The 18,979-nt window shown below is 39.5% G+C and overlaps 1 pseudogene across 1 annotated transcript; it reads left to right on the forward strand.

Annotated features, from left to right (window-relative positions):
- Window positions 1-938: 938 nt before the first annotated feature.
- On the forward strand, window positions 939-17,146 carry LOC146370743 (nectin-4-like; annotated as a pseudogene). The gene is made up of 8 exons (XR_014797137.1): window positions 939-1,157; window positions 2,002-2,330; window positions 3,077-3,379; window positions 4,669-4,763; window positions 5,340-5,492; window positions 7,744-12,235; window positions 16,425-16,583; window positions 16,803-17,146. The product of XR_014797137.1 is annotated as a nectin-4-like (transcript).
- Window positions 17,147-18,979: the final 1,833 nt, after the last annotated feature.

The raw sequence follows: 18,979 nt of genomic DNA on the forward strand, positions 1-18,979 counted from the left end.
AAACAAACTTCCATTTTAAAATTTTCATTAAAGAACATATTAAAAAGTAATGTACATGTAGACTGATCCATTTAATATGCAGAGCAAACACCATGCTTTAATGATTTAATGTTTTACAAAAAGCTGCCACATTTGAAACTCCAGTGTGAGATATATGATATAAAATTAATTGTGATAGAAACTTTACACACACGAGCCCAACTGTGTAATGCTTTAGGAAAGTGGTTCTCGAACATCTTCTGCCATGCCCTAACTCTTAAAGTTTCATCCTTGTGCAGTTTCTGTCATCAGTCATTAACAACCAGTAATGTGCAAGATGATATAATGTTAAAGGTCAGCATTTACATAATCAAACTTATGTTGTTTTGTTGAAATTTACATTTAATCAATCAACAAACAAACATACAAAAACATATCAGTTTACCTTTATTTCACCTCAGTCCCAAACCCCCTCACCCATCCTGGTGATCCATGGTTTTACAGCAATGACTTCCAGCAGGGTATGCCCAACAGATTTTGAACCACTGTTTTAAAGTGCACATGAAACACTACATGCATAGAGTCTAATTTACATCATGGAGCCCTGCTCTCAAAAACTGACATAGAATTAACACTGCCCGTCAGTCTGGATTGAAGAAATAAGTGCTTACAGTCAGTAGCGGTTTTTGATACGGGCAACACGGGCGGTTGCCCGGGGCGGTCACGAAAAACAGCAGACATTATAATACAGACTTATAATTTGCACCGATGTTTTTTCAAAATTCTGTACACGAAAAGTGAGCGCGGGAGTCCTCGGTGCGCCTGCTTGCTGCTGAAGTCAAAGTAAACTTTATTGTCGGTTACGCTGTTTAAAAGGCTGAACAGAAAGCTGCATCCTTAATTCACTCTTATTGAGAAACTTTATTCCCACCCCCTGTCTCTGTGCTCCACCATTTTCAGCCCGCCTCCTTTCTTTGCTAGACTCACAAGAGAATGATCGGTCCTGTTGTGTTCAAACAATTTTGGCCTGTGGACTTTTTTTCTCCTGGAAGTTGGAATGTGCAAATATTAGGATTAGTGGACAGCAATGATTAGCGGATGGATACCGTCCATATGTGACTCTGCGCTGCTACGTGTCCTTCTCGTGACGTTGTCTCTTCTATGTGCTGATGTAGAAGGTATTTTGTAGTGACTAGGCTACGATGAACTGAATTTGAATGTTGTATTTGTCCACTGCAGTGTCTTATTTTAACATACACGCTTCAGAGATTTGGCTTTCAAGACACATGGCGTCAATGTGCGCTGCAGGGTCTTAATATTTGTATTTTTTTAAACGAGCTTTGTGGTTCATCAAAATGAATGGTTATGGATCATCATTTATTATCTATTTGTTAAATAGATAATAAACTGCTTGTAATTTCAGTTTGTGGTGATACAATAAACATCCACAAAGTGCTGTATAATTAGTAGCACTACTCTCTTCCCCATATGCCCTCAGAAATGTTGCTATAATGTTATTTATAAGTCAATGAGAGAACAGATGAATCCAAGCAATGGCCTAACAGGATGGTCACATGTTACTGAACTACTGTACAATACAGAGTTTTTATGTAGCTAACTGTAACTATGTAACTATGTAAGGGCATGGTGAGGACGCTGGAGAATATTGTTTTCATTCCTCTGTTAAGAGTGGAGGTGGGCGCATGACTACTCACATAACCTTGACTGGCTTACATGGAGTTAATAAAATAAGCTGTGTTACATCTGTGTATTTTCTTATTTTGATGAACAAACTGAATTTCAAGCTTGAGTAGATTAAACCCCAAAGAAACTAGTTAAGAATATTTATCATAGTTATTTTTCAATGTCTACCCAGCGTAATTTCAAAATTTGTTTGAAAGATGAAGCATACACACACACACGCAAAAACAACAGTTCATCACACGTTAATTTGAATTTCCTTGGATGCTCTTTTGTTTCTATTTTCAGCTCTGCCTTAATCACGCTTTCTGTACTTTCCAGCTCTCCAGGTGATTGGTAGAAACAAGGAAGTACCGCTATCTTATCATGCTATGTCACTGGTACCAATGATGACCTGACACAGATTACCTGGCAGAGGAAGACGAGAGAAAAACCTCACAATGACAATTTCCTCACTATCTTACCCAGAAATGGACTACAGTTTGTTAAAGGAGGCGATGATCAATTTAAATATATCGGGAATTTTAAAGACAAAAATGGAACACTCCAGTTATCCAATGTTGCCCTGAAGGATGAAGGCAGCTACACGTGCATCTTCACCTTGTTTCCCAGTGGAAATCAGAAGACAGAGATACCTCTAAACTTGCTTGGTATAAAAACTTTTTTCCTTGTTCTTTAAAAAATTCTGTGTGTTTGTATGTGAGATACAGACAGAGTTACTTTCACCATCTGATAGGTTCGTAGCATAAACCTATTCGCTGGAACGTTCAAGACAATTCTACTACACTGCAAAGCAAGACACAAGTCGCCAGAGCTCTTTGTGTAACTCATATACGAGGGAGGCCAGAGCCAAGTGTCGTTCCTTACACTTGACTTCAGTTGCTCTCGTCTGCTCCCTCATAACACTGCTGTTTTATTAAGGGTACATGAATATGCATAGGCTCATTAACACATGACGTCTTACATTCTTACATAGGTATACACGTGAACAAAGAGTACCGTCTGTGTGTGTGTAGGTATGTGTGTGTGTGGGGTCAGAATGTGACCCCATAAACGACTTCCCTAAACCTGCTGGTGTGGAAGTCCAGCAGTTCATCTAAACAAAAGGCACTTATACTAAAACAGATATACTTGTGTTTGCTATACCATAAAACAATAAAAGAAGGTACGACCTCTTCTTGTGACCCCAGGATGTGAGTGTGTATGCCAGAACACTCTGGAAGGCACAGTCTTTACAGACTGCTAAGGATCAAATCTATCTATCAACATGCAATTGATTATAAAACTCTAAGCATATATGAGTAAATATTTCTAAGCATAAATGACAATCCAGTAATATAAACCTGACACCATCCTGTATGGATGTTTATTTATTTGTGTGCTGTACCTCTCCTAGTGCCTCCTTTCACAAACGTCAAGGACAATCTTCCCACTTTGGGCACAGAAGAGGTTTTATTTGCTACCTGCACGGCTGCTGGATCAAAGCCTCCTGCAGAGGTGAGGTGGCTCTCTGATGCTTTGGGAGACAAAGTGAGGACGACAACAAACTCCACACAGTATGACAACGATACAACTACTACAGTCAGCTCATTGTTTGGTGTGCCTACGAGAGAGATTAACGGTCACCAGGTCCAGTGTGTCATCAGTGGTGACTCCCTGTCTAAAGAAGAAACTCTGCCCTTCACCGTACAGGTCTACTGTGAGTATCAGCTGCTTATGTAGCTTATTATTTGTCCTCTTTTGTGTTGCCTTTGACTGAAGAATGTTAATTATTTAATCAAATATTAAAAGTACACAGGCACACCCAGGATTAACTGATTAAACTGCAGCTACAAAGCAATACTATAGAACTTAATTACTTGCTACCAGTTAATCTGTATTATCTACTAATGCAACAGAAATAGTTTCATAAGTTACGGATAAAATAACAATAATAGCTGCACTTTTTAAAAACTATAAAATGCATCTTTGTTTTGAAAAAAAAATAGACATAAACCCTCAAAACTCCATACTTCTAGGTAGCCTTAAGTGTTAAGAGTTGAGACGGTTTTGCTTTTTTTTTTTCTTTGTTCATGAGCTGATTTGTTGTTTTTTGTTTTTCCCAGTATGGATATCAGCTTTATCCTTGTTCTCATGCTACTGTCACTCACCCATGTTTTCACAATAGCTGGATAAAGATTTTGCGAAAGTTGAGACGAGTAATGGAACCTGATCTGTGACCTGAGACAGAATCACCCAGTTAAGCTGAAATGCAGCAAACTCAGTAAAGTTGTGCATCAGTGTGTGTATCAGCACGGCTTTGGTAGGGGAAAAGTAGAACTAAAACTATGTCTGTTTAATCAAAGTCCAACTGTGTTTTTTTAGCAGTTGTATATTCCACATCTACACTGCTTGTGTGAAATAATCTGCATCCCTTTTTGACACCAGTTCGATAATTTGAATCTTGAGAGCAGCACAAAATGAATAATATCTACCCAGAATTTGGATATTTCAGCTGCCTTGAATGAGTTTTGTTCTCGGTAAGAGTGCAGATGTTCAGGTTAAAAATTAACTCTCACCAGTTGAGGCAACACCACGGTGCACAGACCAGCTTAAACCTGTTTGTAAAGCTTAACAATGACTTCATTTGTTTGAGATCCATTCAGTACACATGGGAAATGGCAAAAGGTGAAGCAAAAACACTAGAGACTGTTTTCAAAGTTAAAGCATGCTCTTCCAGTATTGTAGGTTCTTTTTTTAAATGACACAGTTCGTCTGTGGTGTTATATTTCTGGTTGAAATCCTCATAAAGGCCATGCTTTTAAAGAGCGCACCAACATGCTTGAATGTGTACAAAATGATCTCTGCTTGAAACTAAGTGTAAAGTACCCAACATGCATTTCTTTGTTTTGATTCAAATACATATGAAAAGTTGTTTGATATGATTAAGATGTACTCAGTTAAGAATTAACACAGGTCTCTAATTCTTTGCTTTCTTTTTTTTTGCAGTTTCTCCCACAGAAGTGAACATTAGAGTGATTTTTAGAGGACTCGTTCGAGTGTGTGACAGAAGCCAAACCAAATGCAAACTTTACCTGGAGCAGGTAAAGTAGTTTGAATATTGGTTTTAGTTGAAATATTCATTTCATTTCACAGGAGTGGTAATAATAAAGGCACTGAGTCTTATATAGTGCATTTCTACTCTCCTGGAGCACTCAAAGCGCTTTATACTCATTCATTCACATAAGCACTTTCTTCTATGCTTTTTAAGTGCTCACTAGTTAACATTTACACACCAATGGATGCAACTTGTTAGTATCTGGTCAGTATCTTGCCCAAGGATATTTGGCACTCAGACTGGGGGAGTCAGGGATCGAACCATCAACCATTCAGTAGATGACATTCTCTACCTCCTGAGCTACAGCCAACCCCCAGAAAATAGTGTTATCACCAAGCACATGACACGTGCTTGGTGATAACAAGCACATGTCATGCATAGCAGTTTCAAAGAGACATGAAGGTTACTTCCAAGTCTGACCTGCATCTATCCACTCAATGTCCTCCTCGACCATAATTTATAAAACTGCCACCATCTACAAAGATGTTTAGCTCTTAGCACAACTCACATTTTTCTGCCCTCTCTGTACATTTCACGTTCAGGTCTCGTTCATGTTTTTCAGATCTGGCCAGTCTTTGCTGGAGTCTTCTGTCAAAATAGACGGTGCAAAGCTACAACTGCTGAGCCTGACCTCTGATAAATGGCCTCTATCAGTGTGAAGCATCTAACAGATATGGAAGTAAACGTGGTCAGCTCTATGTACATGTGGCATCAGGTGAGGCCAGCTTGGATTTAGCTGTGCAGTTTATCCAAATCTTTTTGAACTGGTTTCTGATTTTGGGGGATTTTAGCTTTTGTGGATGTCGTTTCATTCTGATGTTGTTCTGTTTCATGTTCTGTGGACTTCTTTCAAAATAAATAAATAGAAACTTAAACTTCTACTATGAGAGTAAAATGATGGACTTCTATAGGCATTCCACCCACATCCAAATTAGAGGTTGGGAATCGTTTGTAAGCAAATAGCTTAAAGAAATGATTGCCTAACCTTAGAGCCAGCATAAAACAGACAAGTTAATGAATGACTAACGCCCACTGAGTGCAGTACATATTACTCAAGTCAGTTCTACAATTTAAAACTTAAAGCATGTCTTAAATTAAATATACAGTGGAACCCCAGCTTACGAAGACCCCATTTAACGAAAAATTCAAGTTACGAAGGCACTTAACGGCAATATTTCTGCCCGTGGCAAAATGCCTGCGTAACGAAATAGATAAAATAGAAAATTTAAAAAAATTAAATTAAATTCCATAATGTTATGTACATGTACACGTATGTATGCATGCATGCATACGTATGCTTTCTTCAACCTCCGCCTCCTCCTCCACCAAGAACTTCATCTTCAGCCAGCATCGCCTCACTCGAAAGGCGATGAAAAAAGGTGCTTCGACTTACTAAATTTTTGGCTTACGAAAGACCCTCTGGAACGAATTAATTTCGTAAGTCGGGGTTCCACTGTATTCTGTTCATGGCCATATAAGTTTCTTATGCCTCAGACTGCATTAGTCTGAGAGTTTTCGAATGTGCCGTGGGTGCTTGTAGTCTTCTTTCAGCTGCTCTCCTTAGAGAAGCTATGAAAAAATACTTTAAAGAAAGAAAGAAAGAAAGTCTGGCTCCTTGGACTAAACTATCCATTACCATTGGAAACAAAAAGGGGCTCAGAGCTGATCCCTGCTGTAATCCCACAACCACCCGGAACCCATCTGTCACCCCTGTCTCACATCTTACTGTTTCGCTGTCCTCATACATGTTCTGCACCACCTTCACATGCCTCTCTGCCACTCCTGACGTCCTTATGCCGTATAAGTTTCTTTCTTGGGTCCCTATCATATCCTTTCTTTAGATCCATAAAGACCCAATAAAACTCCTGCTGGCCTTTTCTGTACTTCTCCATCAGCACTCTGAAAGAAAACATCTGTAGTGCTCTTTCTTGGCATGAAGCCATACTGCTGCCCACCTCTCGTCTTACTCTGGGTTCAGCAGCTCTTTCTCAAATCCTCATGTTATAGCCTCATATTCCTCAGACATAATGCCACTCTCCAACACTCTCTGTTATACATTCTGGTCAACATGTTTACTGTCCGCTCTCCTAGACATATCTGTACCGCCACAGGTACAGTTAAGGAAATAATTATTTGATCCCCTGGTGAATTAATAATTTTTCTCAGTTACAAAGAAATGAACAGGCTCTAATAGGTTCATTTAGGTGCATTTAAGTGTTGTCAGAATATCAACCAAAGAAAACCCCAACAAGAAACACATAAGTTGTAAATTCATTTGCATGTTATGTTTTTCCCCAAGCAAAATATCACTTAGTACTTGTTGGAGAAACCGTTGTTCTTTAGAGACTCCTTTGTGACCTACTATGTGGCCTTGGGTCACTGTCATGCTCCTGGCTGAGGGCAATTGATGGTCATTTTCTATTTCTTCCTATTCCAAATATTCACACCAGCAGTTGTCACCTTCTCACCGAACTACTTGCTGATAGTCTTGTAATCCATTACAGCAGATCTACAGTCTTGTCCATGATGTCCTTTGATAGCTCTTTGGTCTTTCCCATGGTGCAGAGTTGGAAACCAGCCTTTGAAACCAGAATTCTGTCTATTTGTTCTGGACTTCAGATTGATATTTTGTCTCTTACCATTAAAATGAAACTACCATAAAAATTAGAAACAGTTCATTTCTTTCTGCTTTTCCCCAACTGTATCAGACAGCTTTCTCACACACCTTTCACATCTTCTCTTCGTTTATCTTCACCCAAGACTAGAAAAGTTTTCACCTGAACATTTTTGACCAACAGTACCAGAAGCAATCATTGTTAACCTGCCCTCAACCTACATGAGCTACATGTTTGATTTGTGTGTGGTGTGTGTTTAAGTATTGTCTGAGTCATCTAAATATGAAACATAAAACATAAATGCCAGATAATGTAATCCTCATTATATCCTTCATTCTTGTGTCCCTGCAGGATCGTTCTCTGTTGCATGGGCCTTACTTGGTGTTTTTACATGTGTTTTTTTCCTGAGCATTGTTGGGGCTGCAGTATGGTACTTTTATACACATGAAGATCAAAGGTACTTCATACATTAACTTGCACGTATCCAAAATGTAGAATAATATTTAGTACACCTGGCTTTAAAGCATGTGGACCTACTGTCCAAACTGAAGTATAGACTCAAAATTGTCTTTATTTTTACTCATATATATATTTTTACTCATATATATATATATATATGTATGTATATATATGTATATATATGTATACGTATCCACATTTATATATATATATATATATATATATATAAATGTGGACTCTTAATGCTAGTTAGTCAGGCAGTACATATGCTGCAAAATGTAAAAAAAAATAAAATAAAAAAATAATAATAATCAGAAAGGGAGTGCAAATGTTAGGAATGGCCTAATTGGCAATTTTGATACTTTCTGTGGGGAAAAAAAGTGCACTAGTTAGCGTGTTACAATCAGTGTTGGGTAAGTTACTTTAAATTAGTAACTTAGTAGTTACATTACTAGTTACTTCCATCAAAAGTAACTCAGTTACTTCAAGTTACTCGTTACTTTCAAAGTAACTAGTTACTAGGGAAAGTAACTTTGGTTTTACTCAGACTTCTCTTGTTAATGTGTTGCTAACTGGATACCCAGCAAGAGTGCCAGTCTTCTAGCTTGCTTACTTGCCACAAGTGCACTGTGCCACCTACCAAAGGAAAAAATAATGTGCATTGTCAGGGTGAATTGTTAGATATTTGTCATTTTTATGTTTACCATTTGTACATTGTTTTAACTCTGATGAAACTCCACTGTCCTTCCCCCCAGATTCTCGAGGTTCTAGGTGGGGGGCTGTAGTCTTTTATCACAGACACATCCTTGTGCTTTTGATGTAAGCTTCCTGCATTTACGACCCTTTGGTCAGCAGGAGGTCTGACACACACACACACACACACACACACACACACACACACACACACACACACACACACACACTCTCTCACATAACACACACACACACACACACACACATTCTCACATAACACACACAGTGCCTTGTCTTTTGTAACCAAGGGGGATTACGTGGGGAAGGTATGTGTTGTAAACTATTGTTTATTGTGTGAACGTTGTCAATAAAAGGGAGCGAGAGGAGGTGTCATGGGGGGTCATTTGTGATGAGCTAGGATACCGAAGACACCTCCCTTGCAAGTAAAAAAGATCGATCGCTGTTGCCTTGTTTTTCTTTCACGGGAATAAGTTCTGGGATCAGCGGGGTCTGACTTTAGACCCAACATGCATATTTCCACGAGAGAAATCCCACGCCTGGACTGTCGTTGACCGCCGCCATGATTCTAGCCTACGTCACAGCGTCATGTGCGCTTTTTACATCCAACACAAAAACTGCAGTCGTGGTGCTTTTGATTGTACTCAGAACTCAGAAATTCTGCCTTCCGAATAGGAAGATGTAGGTAACACCAGACTGCAGATGAGCTGCATACAGGGCTGGACTGGGACAAAAAATCAGCGGGCATTTTGACTATAGACCGGCCCACCATTATAGAAAATATCATAAAGCCTTTGAATGAAAACAAACACTGTTGTGACAGTGATGTACACTGTCTTGATGGTATATATGTATCAATCTATCAATCGTTTGTTGTAAGACTCAGATAATTATTTATTAAAAGCTAGACATTTGAAATGAGAATAAGAAAGTATTTCTTTGTGCCCCCCTTTCCCTGTCAATGCCCTACCTGCCTCCTGGCAACACTTTGCTAGACCCGCCCCTGCACAGTTACCAGCTGTCAGCTACATAGAAAAGGATCCTGGTGTTATTTATCTCTCAGAAACAGTTCATAACTTCCCTTTAACTCATTCATGTCACCTAAAAGGTAAACCTGTTTCTCCATCACTTGTTCAGCTCTGATGATTCAGTAAGGACATCTCCTGGTTTCATCTGGTTTCCCACTCACCAGATATACAAACCGATATCATGACCAGCAGCTTTACAGCTGTGGCTCCAGCAAACATCAGCTGATATTAGAAATTAATATTAAATAAATTCTAACAGCTGATCAAACGTGCTGCTGTTGTTTAACGCGACATCTGGTGGTTTCCTCTTTCTGGCGCAAAGTGGACGATAAATAAACAAGAGGAAAAAGCCAATCAGCTGATCATTGATCAGTTTCATGATTAAAGTAGCAACAGGAGAGGGAGGGGAGAGAATGAGAGAAGAAGAGGCAGCTGTGCAGCAAAGACACAGAATAACTCCAGCTTTGTGTCTTTTTCATTGTAGCTGAAGTACGGGACAAACTGTTCCTTTTCACCTCAATACGAAACGCGTAATAATTTCTCTGAATACGAGACGATTCCGTTTTTTAGGGAACGGTTGGCAACTCTAATAATTAACCGTATGAACAAAATAAAGTTCAACATCATTAACATCATAGCACCCACCCAGCTGTATAGAAACTCCGTCATGCTAGGTAGTACGCAGTACGAGTTATTGTAACTGACTGTAAAAAGTTAGCACAACGAAAATAAACTCCAACTAAACTTGGTTTATATCTGACCCAGATAGACTGCAGGTCATAACTTCTTACCTGAAGTTCAGTTCACCTGACACTCGGACGGGCGGCCGCTTCGGGTCTCTCCTCCTCCTGCGTCCCCTTTCTCTCATCCACCTGCTGGCTTCCACCACTTGCTAATGTTACTGAATCTGTGGAAGCTCCGCGATAGCCACCACACGAAGTAACGAGTAACGAGCCTATTTAAATCCCAGTAACGAGTAACGCGTTCCTGATTTTGGCATAATAACTAGTTACCATGCTCGTTACCACAATAATAACGTAGTTACTGTAACGCGTTACTTAATAACGCGTTAGTCCCAACACTGGTTACAATAGACATTTTAGGCTAGATTTCATTTAGCGAGAGGGAAAAAAGGAAGACCAGCTTGTGAACAATGTTTTTTCCACAGATTAAACTAAGTAAAACTGGTACCAAAATAGTAGAAAGGAAAAGGATGGAAACATAAAAAAGGGATAATCAGAGAAGTACATATCCTCTTTAAAACACAGTGAATTTAGTCTCGTAAAATGTTAATCTCAATGATTTCAATCAATATGGAGAATATGATTATTTAATAAGTATTGAGTGATGTTTATTTTTTTTAATTAAAAAAAGTTGTATTGTACTGTCTCAGGTGATGCACCTAAATTAGTGCATTGCTCTAAAAGCAAAAGTGTTTCCAGACAATACATGATGCACTTCTTCGGACAAGCTCCTCGTTTGCCATTTGTCTTTGTTTTGCATATTTGGGTAACTGTCTTTTAACGTAGTCAAGCAAACTGCAGCTATTAATAATTGCTACAAAAACAATACCTCTTTTTATACTTTTTAGAAGTGTATTCTGGTACTGCCTGCAGTTTTTGTTTTAAGCTGCTTCACTTTTGTAAAAGGTTAATTCACATATTTAACTGCTGTTTACAAACAAGCTTGAAGGGGGCCACAGCAGCGTGTTGTTTTATACTATTTATATTTTAGGATAGAAACTGCTGACTCATCTTGTCTGGATCTTGTTGCTAAATCTGTTTTTAGATTTAGTAATGGATGTAAAGATATTATTTTTCCTGCATACTGCTGAATATTGTAAATTTAGTTACATAAATTTTTAATCCTTGTTAGCATTAGCGACGCTTACATGTATACTTTAACTCTACATACATATATATTATTCATCAGATTTTTTTTCTTTCCTTTAAACCTAACAATGAAGACATGACACTTTATGGTTTTAAACCTTTTGAGAAAGTAAGATCATTAAAAATGTTTTCATTTTTAAAGTATATCCATGCACCGTACATGATAACAGTGGTTCTCAAGCTGTGGAACATGGCCCCACTGGTGAAGCATCATGGAAAAAAAGTTTTTTTGTTTTTGTTTTTGTAAAAGCCATTTAAAAAAAACAAGAGTCTGTTGCTTTTAATGCTGACTTTGAACTAAAATTCATCTTGTACCTTTTTGATTTGTTAATGAGTAATTAATTACTTAACTAATTACAAACTCCTTGATGTGGACACTAAACTTTTTTTTAATTATTTAATGTCATTCATTTCATTTTTCCTTTTTACAGTGGGGCATGTCAGAAAAAATTTGAGAACCACTGTGCTAAAGCATTACACAAGTAGGTTTCCATGTTGTCAGAAAACGATTTATCACCATTAGTTATTATTATTAGTAGTATTTGTATAAAAGGCTCTGGGATTCGTGTCTATGTTCTGCAATATTATGTGGGGTGGAGTCGTAGGAAATGACGTAGGCAGAAGTTGGGTGTAACGCGATGCTACTCGAGAAGGGGAGATTGTGTTCCGTGTTAGTTCTGTTTACCTCGTAAGCTGTGTTCCTGGTTGCCATCCTTCACGGTGATGCTCCGAGTGTTAAGTTCATGACTGAAAGTAAGTTTCCTTAAATATGTTTATTTTCCGATTCTGATGTTGGCCGCGGCTTTAGTTACATTCTACCGCGTTGTAGCACCGCATTTTTTCATCTCGTGACTAGAGGCATGTGCCGCTGGCCGCCGCCATTATGTAGAAATTTTATTCGGCCACACGATGGCGCCAAAGTCCCTTTGTTCACAGTTAGAGTGGATGTTTCGGCTATGTATGACATTCTCACTGTGTTTATTGTGTCCTTTCTGTGTTTGGAGCAAGAGATGTAAGATTGGCATAGTTCAAATCATATATGTTGTGTTATGTGTATATTCAGATGGATGTGTTGGTTTATTTCATTTAATTCTTTATGTTTATCTTAGTGAAGCTGGTGCTGTATATATTTATATACTCATGGCAACTTGTTTGTTACTACAGACTGCTGGCAACACTGAGCATCTAGGTGGCAATAAAACAGCTGGCGGTGACAATCCAGCAAAGTGGAAGCCTGTTGTCCTCCTTCCTGTATCCTGAGCGATACACCATCTCGTTAGCTGCTGAACCTAAAAGAACTAGCCCTCACCAAGTACTCATCAACAGTATTATTATTTAATACTGTATAGCCTGTACTGCTGTCTTAAATGGCTGTCTTAATGCTGACAGGAACATTAACCACCTGGTGGTTTTTTTTGTTTTTTTTTTAAAGATTGAATAAACTGAACATTTGAAACAAATTGAATGTATCCAGAGAATGTTAAATTTTTATCCCGATTGCCAGGACAAACAATTTCTCTGAATTATGTGAATGAATTGTATTCATCATTTTGATTTGAATTAGTTTCTGTAACAACTGTTTATTATTTGTTCTTTTGTCATTATATTGACTATTTATAATTTGTATGCTTTAAATAACATGCAGTATACCTACTCTGATAGTCCAGGCTGCATTGATATAAAACTTGATTATTATACAATTAATACACAAGTAAGACAACTGGCAAACTGAATAGGTTTCCTGCAGTAGCATTGTGCTAATAACTCTCACGGATGTTAATGTTGCATTCCTTTCCTTTAGTTCAATAAAAATCAATTAATGCCCAAATGTCCTCTGCTGAAAAGCTGTATCACTGTACCAGCGTTCCTCTTCACAGCACATTAACTGAAATTGGTTCCCTATAGAGCAAGTGCACAGGAAAAAAATATATTTGTTTGATTTGTTTTCTTTATATCTGCCTGGCGTGCAGGTAACTGAAGAACCTTTATTAACAAAAGTAATGACATAATTGTAGCTGTAATGTCATTATTGTAATTACTTACCACAGTAACATGTTACAAAAATGTCATGTGATTACAGTAAAAGACGAATTAGGACTCCAGAAGAACAGGAACTTGATTTGCTGCGGAGATGTTAGATAAGTTTTGTTATGACTCAGATTCTCATTTCTCACAAAGTGTTCTCTGTCATGTCTTTGCTTTTCCATGTTTTGTTTTTGTTCTTGCTATTCCTTTTTTATGTAGTTAAAATTAGGTGTTTTATAGGAAGACCTTAAACAAAGTATACAGGACAGACACAACTTTGAGAGGATTAATTAAATTAAATCGGATTCTTCTGAAAATGCCTGATGGACTTTAAATATCAAATTGTTTGTGACTGAGATGTTTTGCTGTTTTGTTTTTTATTTTTTAATGAAAATTTAATTGATCATACATTTGGCCGACATGTTTTGGATTAGCCTGGTCTGGATGATCTCTCTTCTCCCTGTCTTAATTGAATTGGACTGCAACTCTGTGCAGTCCAATTCAATTAAGACGGGGAGATGAAGGCAATTCTATAATTAATAGAGTCGAAGATAACTAAGAAAACAATCACATCACATCATCTTCTTGACACAGTAATATTTTATAATGTCCACAAAAGGTCACTGCAGACCATAAATTGGCTAAATGGCACATGCCTTATAAGTGACTAGTAGTGAGGCAAGAAAATGGCAAGCTAGCAACAGCTAAACTAAACAATAAACAATAGAAAAGTCCTTTGAATGCTTGATGTAATCATCATGGGAGATTCTGGCCACTGCTATTAACTGAGTACTAAATAATTAAATAATCCTACAAACATGGTATTAATATGCTGAGGCATAACTTTTACATGCACAAACAACTATAGCCATTATCATACCAATGAATCTGTTCAAGGGAATAACACTTACAGGTTCATTAACACACAATCACACAAAATGGCGTTACAACTGCTATGCTCTGCCGCTGCTCCTTTAGACTCCCACTCTCCCTCTGCGTGCTGAGCACATGGCCACTGATGCACTTATTCCCTTTGGATGTGCTTGATTCTTGCCTCTAGACATGCCAAGTGAAAGCAGGAAATTTGAACAGCCACCCCCAAATTCACTAAGTGAATTTGCAGGACACAAATGTCCCTGCTGAATAATATATACCAGGGGTGGGCAACTCTAGGCCTCGAGGGCCAGTGTCCTGCAGGTTTAGATGTGTCCTTGATCCAGCACAGTTGATTCAAATAGCTAAATTACCTCCTCAACATGTCTTGTAGTTCTCCAGAGGCCCGGTAATTAACTAATCATTTGATTCAGGTGTGCTGACCCAGGCTGATATCTAAAACCTGCAGGACACTGGCCCTTGAGGCCTGGCGTTGCCCATCCCTGATATACACCCTTTTAGTCCTCTGGCATTTTTGGAAGAGTAATAGGTTTAGTGACAGGGCCAATATATTTAGCCCCTTTTATGTCAACCCCAGCTGTGCATATCTTGGCATCATTGCTGGGGATTACTTTAGTTGCCCTCCCAACTGGCCATAGTGCCCTTGGCAGTTGCGGGTCAGCCACCATGACCACTCGATCTACAGTGAGATCTGAGGTTTAGATGTGCCACTGTTGACAAAGCTGAAGGTTAGGTAAGTACTTGCGAGTAAACTGAACCCAGAAATGGTCAGCAAGCACTTGGCTGTGTCTCCAGCGGCGGTATCCCAGTAGGTCATTCTTGCTGTACACTGCTTGTGGTAGGGATGCGTCTCTCCGCCCCATAAGCAGAAGTGTAATATATGTTTGCACTGACTGCCAATCACGCTTCAACTGAGTCATCCTCGGTCAGAAGGAATGGTACTCCACAGTGGTGTAGGTCAAATAACTTTAATAAGGAGGTGGCAGATGGCATCAACAGGATGAACAGAGTTGGTAGGGAGGCAATTGCATTACGGTATTCACATGCAGGTAAAGGGAGTGTGAGTGTGTGGTCATCTGTAAACAGAAAGAACAAACATTTGTAGTAACCACTATGGATAGCAGTGTACCCGTTATACAGTACTGTGGGTTTCCAGCGTAATGTTATACAATCTTCCATAACCTCATGGCCACTACCCAGCCAACATGTATATATGGGCCCCACCTGGTTTTTGCTCGGGCTGGATGGGTACCATGTGGGCATGGGCTCAAACTGGGCTTTTTGTATGGGGCCTACTTGGGTTCTTCACATTAAACCCATATGGGCCATCCCAAGTGAGCACTTTTAGTAGGTCCTAGCTGGGTCAAACATGGGAAACACTTAACTTGGTCCAAAATGGGAAACACATGTAGGACCCACTTGGGTTTTCCACCTGGGATAGACATGGGCAAACACAGTCATTTAAGGATAGGCTGTTGTTGTGTGCCCCAGGTGGGGCAAAGTTAGGTAATCAATATATTTTTTTAGCACTGATGACATAGGTGGGGCCCACCTGGTCAAACTATATGGGTCGCACATGGGCAAATGCAAGTCAGACCCTGAAAACATGTCTATGTGGGCCCCAGGTGGGTTATGTTAAGTTAATATGGGCATATATTTTATGTGGGCTCAAGATTGTTTAGTATATATGAGACCCACTTGGGTTTCTCACATTAAAGCCATATTGGCAAAACCAAGTGGAAACATATAGTAGGTCCTGGCTGGGTCAAACATGGGCTGCTGCCCCTCGACCCAATCCGGTACTAAGTAGAGAGGCCCAGACTTCGCTCTCTCCAGGCACTTGGCCCAGCTCTTCCGGGGGAATCCCAAGGCATTCCCAGGCCAGCCGAAAAACATAGTCCCTCCAGCATGTCCTGGGTGTTCTGGGTCTCTTCCTGGTGGGACGTGCCCAAAACACCTCACCAGGGAGGCATCCTAACCAGATGCCAGTATCTAATCTGTCCTTTTTGTATGTTCCCCTCAGGTTGCCATGGTAGCAGATACAGGGGAACAAGTGTCGACGATGCCACAAGAAGGATGATGAAATTCCTCATCTCACCTGAGCTGGCTGTGGAGTACAACATGCTTGGCCGACATGGGGAAAAAAAGTTCAGAGATTTGCATCTTTTTAATGTTGTGTATGGTAAGTTAGTTTCACTTGAGACATTTGAACTTTAGAAAACTAAACTTTTTTAATAAAGTGTTTGAAAGTGTAACTGAGATTGGTTATCATGCAATTTGTATATATTTTTTGAGGCAATAAAGTGAAATAAACATTGTTCTTTGCAAATTATCACCAAATGAAGTAAGCTAAGATTAACTTTACTTTGGCTTGCCCATTTTTCTTCTTCTTCATTTGCAGAGGCACTGAAGAATTATTTAACATCAAAAGTCAACTTGCAAGAAGCAGAGAAGGCTCTGTCCAAGTGGTTCACTGGAGCTAAAGACAGAGGAGGACCGAGGGCTGCAAGGGTACAAAATAGTCTTACGGCTCTGTAAAAAAACAAAAAAACAAAAAAAGAAACCCTGCTGATTCAAGATAAGCTTTTGCGTTTTCCATCTGACTTTTTCCCCATGTTGCTACAGTTCCAAATATCTAAGGAATTTTGCTGTAGTTTGACATTTCTAGTTTTTAAACGTTTACGCACTTTGGAATACAGTTACGTAAAATCACAGTTGTTGGACAAAATAAATGTGAAAAATGTTGTTTTGTGTACCCTCGTGATTTTTGAAATGGTTTTATTTACAAACTAGATTTTGTTTGCGGTCAGCTTTAATATATTTGGTGTCTTTGTGTCACAGAACCCGTATTAGCCGTCTGAAAAATTGATTTTGTGACTGTTTTACTACATGGGGCCCACTCAGTGCCAGAACTTAGTCAATTCAAACTAGAAGTAAGATGCAAATACAGAACCCACTGCTAATGCCATTCCAACTTTTTAGCTCATGTTTTCCTCATGTTGTACCCACTAAGAACTTGAAAAATGGGGCCTAGGTGGGTTTCAGTGTACTTTGCCCAGTTGGGGTCCATTTAGTTCCCAGATTTTACCTATATAACACCGAGATGGGCTTATAAAATGGGGCCATTATGGAACCCGCGGACAATCCCACTTAAAACCCACTTTTTAGCCTATGTGGTACTCACATGGTACCCACAAAACAACTTGAAAGGTGGGGCCCGGGTGGGTTTCTGTGTACTTTGCCTAGTTGGGGCCCATTTAGTTCCCAGATTTTACCAATAGAACACCGAGATGGGTTTATAAAATGGGGCCATTACGGAACCCGCGGACAATCCCACTTAAAACCCACTTTGTAGCCTATGTGGTAACCACATGGTACCCACAAGAAACTTGAAAGATCGGGCCTAGGTGGGTTTCTGTGTACTTTGCCCAGTTGGGGCCCATTTAGTTCCCAGATTTTACCAATATAACACCGAGATGGGCTTATAAAATGGGGCCATTATGGAACCCGCGGACAATCCCACTTAAAACCCACTTTTTAGCCTATGTGGTGCCCACATGGTACCCACAAAAAACTTGAAAGATGGGGCCCAGGTGGGTTTCTGTGTACTTTGCCCAGTTGGGGCCCATTTAGTTCCCAGATTTTCCTAACATAACACCTATATGGGCATTTAATATGGGGCCATTACGGAACCCGCGGACAATCCTATATGGGGCCCATTTTCCAGCCCATTTCCAAACCATATGGGCCCCACATATAAATGTTGGCTGGGTATCAGTGTACGTGTGTGGGGATGTGTATCCTGTGTTCAGCCTGAGAGAGTGTCCTTTCACCTATTAGGCGTAGATCAACAGTTCGCAGCCTACGCAGGTGGCCTTGAGGAATAGGGCAAGACAGTCAGTTCATTCTTGTTATCGTATCTCTGGGAAGAATTGTTGTTGTTCTCTTCGGCGTCAACCTTCAAGCGTTGTCCAGCTGGTGCCTTTTTAACCTGTTACCTGTTAAATGAAGGTTCAGTTTAAAAAAAAAAATAAAAACAACCACATAACAATAGCTGAATGTGAAATCACAATATTTTACCCTCAAACATTTTATTTAAGAACTATCATGCTGTACATCCTGAACTCACCCAAATACTTTTTCAGAATCTCGCTCACATTAACCAAAGAAACTATGCATAAAATTAGTGCATGCATAAAAAACTCAGACAGGCTCTTTTGGGCAAAAATTGCATTCTTGGGAGAGTTCAAGGAGAAAACCACTGACTGCTGAGCAAAGGGAACACAATGGCTGGTCTCACATTTGCCAGAAAACATCTTGATGATCCCCAAGACTTTTGGGAAGATATTCTGTGAATCAATGAAAATAAAGTTGATCTTCCTGGAATGTTTTAGTCCCGTTACTGTCATGGTGGGTGGTCGGAAGGACTCAAAATGCAGACTCACAAATCGACAGTTCAGTGCATTTATTTACAGTGCAGGCAGTCTAAACAGGGAAGTAATGAATTTGCAATTGTATCTCGAGAACAGCAGTGTGGCGGAGGTGTGGTCCCTGGCTCAGCTGCAAGGGAAGGGGTGT

This window comes from Perissodus microlepis, chromosome 16, assembly GCF_051167445.1.
Source record: "Perissodus microlepis isolate ML-2025 ecotype Zambia chromosome 16, ASM5116744v1, whole genome shotgun sequence".
In the NCBI taxonomy this organism is placed as follows: domain Eukaryota; kingdom Metazoa; phylum Chordata; class Actinopteri; order Cichliformes; family Cichlidae; genus Perissodus; species Perissodus microlepis.